Source organism: Elephantulus edwardii, unplaced genomic scaffold (genome assembly GCF_000299155.1).
Source record: "Elephantulus edwardii isolate Elephantulus edwardi_28Jun2011 unplaced genomic scaffold, EleEdw1.0 scaffold00006, whole genome shotgun sequence".
Classification (NCBI taxonomy): domain Eukaryota; kingdom Metazoa; phylum Chordata; class Mammalia; order Macroscelidea; family Macroscelididae; genus Elephantulus; species Elephantulus edwardii.
The window spans coordinates 26,182,609-26,191,217 of record NW_006399756.1 but is presented as its reverse complement, the minus strand read 5'-3'; positions in this window follow the sequence as shown (position 1 = coordinate 26,191,217).

Below are 8,609 nucleotides of genomic sequence, written 5' to 3'. Positions count from 1 at the left end.
TGTGATCCTTTTTCATAATCTAAGTTTCAGAGGCAGAGAAAGTAATTGAAACTATCAAGGCTTGGATCAGGCATACCCTTTATAAACTAACATCCTTGCTTTTATGAACTTTGAAGAGGTCCTTGACAGCAGGTTTCCCCAAAGCAACAAGTCTTTTCTTTTCTTTTTTCTTTTTTTTTTCCTTTTTATTTAAGTGTGTGTACCATCAAATGGGATCTGACTGGTACAGGAGGAGATTGTTCTTTCTTCTCCAGCAAAGCATCTGGTGGATTCAAAACACTCACTTCCGGGTCTTTTGATTTCTTGATTGCTGCTACCATGGGTGTTATTTGTGGATCCAAGGCGAATGCAATTGTTGACAACTTCAATCTTTTCTCCATCTATCATAATGTCTATTAGTTGTGTGCTGAAGATTTCTTTCCAAGGAATAGCTTATCCTAATAATAAGTGCAAAGTATGAGAGATGAAGCTTCACCATCCTTGCCTCTAAGGAGCACTCTGGCTGCACTTTTTCCAAGACGTATGTCTTCATTCTTGTTGCAGTGCATGAGAATTTCAGCACTCTTCTCTAACGCTACAACTCAAAGGCATAGATTCATCTCCTGTCATCCTTATTCACTGTCTAGCTCTCAGATGCATAGCAGGTGATTGAAAAAGACTAGGGCTTGTATCAGGTGCACAGTAGTCTTTAAAGTGACTTCATCGCTCCTTAGGACTTTGGGGAGGTCCCTAACAGTTGACTTTCCAAATGATATATATCTCTAGACCTCCTGACTGCTGGTAACAAGAGTGTTGATTGTGGATCCAAGAAAGATGAAATAGTTTACAATTTTAATCTTTTCTCCATCTATCATGATGTCGCCTATTGAGAGAGTAGTGGGGATTTTTTGTAACAGAAATGGCTAACAAACTATGGCTAACATTGAGAATTCCAGAATACTGGATTATGCTCACATGAAGCCTATACCTAGACCAAGAAGTGGTTGTGCAAACAAAGCAAGGGAACACTGAATGATTTAAAATTGGGAAGGGTGTACGTCAGAGCTGTATCCTTTTTCCATACTCAAGCTGTAGCTGAGAAAACCATCAGGGAAGCTGGACTTAATGAAGAGTGTGGCATGAGGATTGGAGGAAGACTCAACAACAACCACCTTTGTTATGCAGCTGGAACAATCTTGCTTGCTGAAAGCAAGGAGGACTTGAGGCACTTGCTGTAGAGGATCAAGGACTGTAGCCTTCAGTGTGGATTACACTTCAACATCAAGAAACAAAAATCCCTATGAATTTCCCAAAACTACTGTCAGAACCAACTCATAGCTGACCCTCAAGAAAATTTTCAGAGGCAGTAAATCGCATAAGAGGAGATTGCTTATCTGGATTCAAACCGAATATCTTGGCTTGGTAGTGCATCTCCTTAGCACTGAGCCACAATACTCTTGATGGAGAATTCCACAGCTATCAAGTTGATCTTGAGTCATAGTAACCTTCTACTGGGTTCCAAGTTTTTAAATCTTTACAGAAAGAGAATTCCCACTGTTCTCATTTGGAGAAATTGGTGGATTTGAAACAATGGCCTTTTAGTTAATAGCACAGCATGCAACAGACCACACAAGCTGTTTCGATTTATTTTTCTGCATAATCATTCATAAAATTGTGTTTCATTCATGTGCATTGTGTTTTATATAATCATTCATATACATCTTTTTGATGGCGACTAGAAGGAGGCAACTGTCTGCCTTACCCGAGCTTACTGTCCCAAGCCTGGGTCCAGATTCCTTGGTGCAAACATCACACCTTGTGCACAGTCCAGATCTAAATAGGCACAAAATGACCGTGGTATCAGTGTTGTGGTATTATTAGGAACACAGCACAGCCTATGGTTTGAGAAATGCTTATGGAAGTTGTAGTTTTCCTTGGGTGAAGATCATTTCATGGGCATGACTTCCAGAGCTCTAGTGTGACACTGTCTGAGAGGCTGCAGGGTGCCCTCCAGCCTCCAGAAGGACCGGCCTCTATCTACAATTATAACTCGGCTTAGCTGGTGTCACAGGAAGAAGCACCTCTTTATCGCTGGTCATGAGCCCTTAATTTATTACCCTTAAATCATTTGAAAGTGGACCTGCCTGAACAGGAGTGCGTACACCAGTGCAGCTGGGAGCAATCTCAGACGGGCCCAGTGAAATGGCCCTGAGGATCCAATAGATCTCACTTCATCTCGAGAAGTCCATCACCCTGCCTCTCGCCTCCTTGTTAAAGCAAAGCTCACTCCTCCCAGGAAATAAAACCGCTACCTGATATTTATATATCTTCAGAGAGTAGTGTGATTCAGAAACCAGGCAGAATGGTTTCCAACTATTTATTGAAAAGAAGACTATTTCTTGCATGAAACAATCCTATATGGAATGTCACCTTATTTCACCTAATGCACTTAGAAAACCCAGGTGGTGTATAAAGCAAAGGACAAAACAGGAATTGATATGTGTCGGCGTGATGTGGGTTTTCTGTGCTGTGATTAGTAACTTGATGGTGAATTTGGAGGGGGACTGAGAGTCAGCCCAAGATCGTAATAGTTATTTCTGACCTTGACTTTGCCCAGAACATTGCAAGAAGTCTTACATCGCCCTGAGTCTCCAGCTATTTGCAACCTTATGATACCTCTGTGATTGATCTCTTGCGTTAAGAAACCATTCTCCTCTCTCCAGTGTGCCATTCCTATTATCCTTCAAAGTCCAGAAAGGATTCCCAGCGTCTACAGGGTAACGTCCATATGCTTTGCTGAGTGTTCCAGGCCCTTTAAGGTTTGACTCTGTCTGGGTTCACCTCCAGCTCAATTTCTCTCTGGCCTCCATGGTGTGCATTCTCTGCAATGTCAGCCACTCCAGCTGCTCAGGGTACATCTGTGCACACCCCAACTTCTCCAGCCGCCCTGCTTCCTTCTGTATGGCTCCCTCTGCCTGAATGTCTATGCCTTTCGCTGGTGTTTGTCCAGAGGTACATTTAGAAGGCAACCTCTCGTCCTCCCTATGGGTGGACTATTTCAGTCCTCCTTGCATCACTCTTTGAACTTGAGACATTTACTCTGTGTGCTGCCCTCCTAGCATAATCAAGGTGCACCTTACACCACAGTGTGTGCAGTGACCTTAGGAGAACTCAGTTCTTCCTGCCCAGGTAAGGGAAGGAGTATGGAGGTAAAGGGAAGAGGAGAGAGGATAACCCTTCCTCACTGAGAATCAGCCTGGAGTGATTGTGAGGACAAAGGTGTGAATCTGCTAGTCCCTGCTCAGGTACCAGAGAGGGGGAGACTCTCTCTGTACTGATGGGAGTCAAGTGTTTGAGAGTCATCTGTCTGTCTTATGTCTGTCTGTCTGTATCTAATCTACCAAATCTATTTTTTCACAGCATTGCCTTTGACTACAAGCAAACTACTTCACCTGGGGCTTGATAAAAGTACCCATGATCTCTTCCAACTCTGATAATATTGCACTTATGGGAAAATGTCACTCTACTGACTTTCAGAGATTGTTTAAAGGATTTAAAAAAAATAAACAACAAAACACCGCCACTTCACAACTCTGTTATTGTGGTTTGAGTGAAAGTGTACAAGACAAATTCCATTCAATAATTAATGCTGATGTTGTTACGTGCCATCGAGTGGCCTGTGACCATAGCAACCCTAAGTAGAACAGCTCTGAACTCTGCTCTATCCTGACTGGTCTCACTCTCTCAGACACATCAACCCCTATGCCCCTAGTTACTGTATTACTCTATCTCATCCAGGGTCTTCCTATCCTACATTGTCCCTCCACCATTCCAAGCATGATGTCCTTCTCCAGAGGCTGGTCCCTCCTGGCCATGTGCCCAAGGTATGAGACAGTGCTTCAAAATCCTTGACTCCAAGGAGCAGCCTGGTTTCAGTCTCTCTAGGATAAACTTGTTTATTCTATTGGCAGTCCATGCTATGTTTAATACTTTTCTCCAGCACCACAACTCAAAGGCATGATTTCTTCTTTTGTCATCTTTGGTCATTATTCACCTTTCTGATGCATAGAGCAAGTAATTGCAAAGACCATGGCCTGAATCAGGTGTACCTTAGTCTCCAGACTGATATCATTGCTCTTCAGTGCTTTTGAGAGGTCCCTGACAGCAGCCTTCTCCAGAGCAATCTGTCTTTTGTTTTCTTGACTTCTGGTACCAAGAGTGTTGATTGTGGAGCTGAGCAAGCTGGAATTGTTAACAATCTCAATCTCTTCTCCATCTGTCATGGTGCTGGCAATTGGCCCAGTGGTGAGACTCTTACATATTATGTTTTGTGACATTGGTGACAATCCATACATTTAAATAGCATTCTTCCCACTTCCACCACGTATTTCCATTTCTGCTTTATCCCTCTTTCCTATTCCTTCCTGTCTTCTGTGCTTATCCTTAGCAAATGTATCCTTTGCATCTTATATGGTTGATTGTACTAAGGAGGGAGTTCCTCCCTGGTGTTATTGATCACCTTATCAGCCAGTCAAAGTCAGTAATTGCTGTGATACTCATAACTTACCCTGCGCAGAGTTTCAGAGGCTGTCAATCTCTTAGGAGGAAATTGCCTGTCTGTCTTCTGAGGAGCTGCTGGTCCATTTGAAGCATCAGAAAGGAACTGCCTTTGGGTTAGTAGTGTGACTTGCCACAGACTCTGTGACCAGTTCTAGGTCTGCTATTTATTTTATTTTGGCTGAACCTTGAGCCATTGGAGTGACTTTGGTTTCAGACTTGACTGGTAACTAAGGACCATAATCTAAAGATCTGTACCACCTTCTATCGGGTCCATGGACGGCCAGAAGAACAACAGATGTGCGTTGGAGAAAGCACAACCAGAGCGCTCCTTGGAAGCAAGAATGGCAAGGCTTCGGCTCACACACTTTGGGCTTGCTCTTAGGAGAGACTTCTCCTTAGAGAGGAAAGGTGGTGAGTCAGCCAAAGAGCAGAAGACCCTCCACAAGATGGTTTGATACAGTAACTATGGCAACGGGCTCAAATGTGTCAGGGATGATAAGGATGGTACAGAATAGGACAGGGTTCTGATCATAGGGTTGTTCATAGGGCCTCGATGACACTCAACAACTATCAGACCTGTCAATTTGGTCTTTTTATTATTTTCAATTTTGTTCCACATCTTTCTTACACTCTACCAGAGATTTTTTAACTTTTTTTTTTTGTGAGTTCTTTCAGAGTGGTGAGCAATAGAACCACCAGTCAAGTATTTCTTCTGGTCTTAGGATCACTTGAAAGTATTGTTAACTATGTAAAGCTTTTATCTACAGTATTGATGCATGAAGCTGACTCCCAACTGTACTCTCTAGTTGTGCAATTGTTACTGCTGCCTGGGTCTGCCCACAGCCACTATGACCTCTCCCAGCAAAGTGTTGCTTCCAACAAGTCTGATTCTAAAACCAATCTGATTATGCTAAGTCTCCTACCATCTTTTCATAAAAACCCCAATGGTCTCGGTTACTTTTAGGATGAAATGTGTAACTACTAAACAAAACCTAGAAGGTTCTTCCCCTGTCCTATCCCTCTACTCTGGTCTTTGCTATATCTCTTTGCTGTGGGACATGTAGAGTGCTCTGGTTACAAAATGAATAAGTGCAGAGCTACTAAATGCAAATTGATGATTCAAATCCATCAACTGCTCTGCAAGAGAAACAACGCAGATCTTAGAAAGATTTGTTATAAAGATCTTATATACCACTGAGTAGCGACTGACCCATTGCTGACCCTCCAGTGGGTTTTCAGAGGTGATAAATCATGTGAGAGGAGACTGCCCATCTTTCTCCCACAAGTGGTTGGTGGGTTCGAATCACATACTTGGGGTTGGGTCTTTGATCTTTTTTTAAATTTATTCTTGTGAATAGTGTCTGATGTGTCTTCAAGTGGATATCCAGTTTATTAAGATCTGGTTCTGTTGCATTGGGTGGATTCTTGTAGCGGTGTTTTCTAAGATTTTCACCCTGTAAGTCTTTAATGTGCCTAGTCAGGTTAATTACTAGGTATTTATTGATTTGAAATGTATTACAGATAGTATTGTTTTCTGGACTTCTTTTTCAGAATAGTCTTTATTATTGTAGAAGAACCTGATATTTGTGTGTTGATCTCATATCCTGTAAAGTTGCTAAATAATCCTATTAGTTCCAGCAATTTTCTTGTGGAATTTTTAGGGTCATGACATATACAAATAAAGATAGTGTTCTTTTCTAATTTATAAACCTTTTATTTATATTTCTTGTTTTAATTACTCTGACTAGGGCTTCCTACAGTGGTGGATAAGAGTGTTGATAATCGGCATTTTTGTCTTGTTTTCACTCTCCAGTAGAAGGCTTCGGGCTTTTTTTCTGTTGAGTTTAATGTTGGCTGTTGGTTTTGCATATATGGCTTTCATTATGTGGAAAAATTTCCTGTTTGATGAGACTCTTTTTAAAAAATCGGGAAAGAGTGTTGGGTTTTATGAAATGTCTTTTCTGCATCGATTTATATGATAATATAGCTCTCTCCCTTTGTTTTATTCATGTCGTAGATAACAATCATTTTCTGATACCGAACCGTCCTTTGTAATCTTGGTATGAATCACTCATGATCACGATGTATGATTTTTGGTTTTAATGTTACTGAAGTTTGTTGCATAAAATTCTATTAAGACTTATTTGTGTGACAATATATCTGTGTACAAGGAAGATGTTAGTCTGTAATCCTTTTGTGTGAGATATCTTTGTTGTGTTCCTTCTTCTGTGTGTCTGAGGGGATTAAGTAGGGTTGCTGTCGACTTTTCTCTATATTCTCTGAATGTCCGGTAGACTTTCCCAGCATTGTCGTCTAGTACTTGACGTCCCCCCCTCGTGTGTGTCGTTAGTAGTTTTTATATTACAGCTACATCTTCTACTGTTTATATGCTTTTGAGCAGACAGTGTGTTTCTAGAAATTTGTCCATATCACTGAGGTTTTCAAATGTGTTGAGCAAATGAATTATGATCTTCTTTGCCTCTGTCGAATTGGCTGTAACATCATCAATTTCATCTCTTAATTTGACTCTTTGCCTCCTCTCACTTTTTCCATTTGTCTACCCCACTCCTGGTTTATCTATTTTATGGCCCTCTCAGAGGCCTGACTTCTGGTTTTGTTGACCATTCTATTGTTTTCCTATCTTCTGCTTCATTTATTTCTGTCTTGATCTTTATTATTCCCTTTTCCTGGTAGCCTCTGGCTTCTTCTGCTCTTCCTTTTCCATTGCAGTTGTTGACTTAAGTTAATAATTTTTAATCTTTCTCTCTTTTTAAATGCAGGCAGGCATTTATTGTTACAATTATTCATCTGAGTACTGCTTTTGCTGTGTCCCAGAGGTTTTGCTGTGTTGTATTTTCATTTGACTATAGGAATTTTTTATGATCATTTTATTTCTCTTGTGACTTGATAGTAAGTAGTTATGTTTGTTTGATTTTTTTAAATAACATATTACTTAGCTTACGTGCATTTATTCCTTTTTTCTATTGTTGACCTCTAGCTTCATTACTGCTATGCTTACTTTGAGAAGTTACTTTGCATTAATACAATCTTTTAAAAACTTTTGGCAAGACATACAAATATATCCACTAGCCACTCCAGAAGACAGGACGGGGTAGCCCATCTCCACCAAGACTCATAGTCTGGAGAACCCCCACAGGGTAAGCTCCTCTAAGCCTCAGAAGCTAGCTCAGGAGTCAGGATCAACCCAGCAGCAACAGGCTTGGTATTCTCTCCCGAGAACCACTAGAAGACACTGCTTGAGGTTTGCAGTTCAATCCACGTGTGGGACAGGGTGGTTTAGTTGTTTGCAGGCTCCAGCTGAGCTGTGGGGCTTGACTTCGCTGTGGTTAAGGTTGGGGGGAGAGCGTGCCCTCTGCATCTCTCCTGTATGGGTGCCCTTGCCCAGGCTCACCCACGGTGTCATACCGCTTCCTCCTGCTCGTCTGAAGTACAGCTGACCCTCTGTATCCCCTGGTTTCATGTCTCCAGATCCAACCAACTGTGGCTCAAAAAGATTTGAGAAGCACAGAACAAAAAACAATCCCTGTAAGGCTAAGGGGAGCAGAAAGGGCTGTTTACCCACTATTTGCATTTATTACATATTACAAGTAATCTAGAGATTGATTTACAGCATACAGGTAGAGGTGTGTATATTACACACAAATTTTATTATCCCATTTTACATAAAAGGTTTAAATGCTTGCAGATTTTGGTATCTGTGAGAGATGGTAAGCCCTGTGGATACCAAGGGACAACTATACTCCTTGTACCCAGATGGCTTGTTGTGCCTCCAATCCTTGTGTCTTATCTCTCTTGGGCCTCAGTCAGATTCAACAATAGCGCCAAAGTTCACCTTTATCCCGTCCTAATTGTATGGTCCATTAGCTCCCATTTTGTGCCACTTTAAGAAAAATTGGACCACAGCTTCCTTGAGATTAGTGACTCTTCTGTGTTTACTGTTTGGGGTTCTACTGAGTCCTGTCCTCAAACAGCTGTCATGAATGAACATTCCTGGCGTTAACTGGCAGGTTTTCTCTGTTCTGTGCCTCCCTTGATCTTCCTCCCCCGGC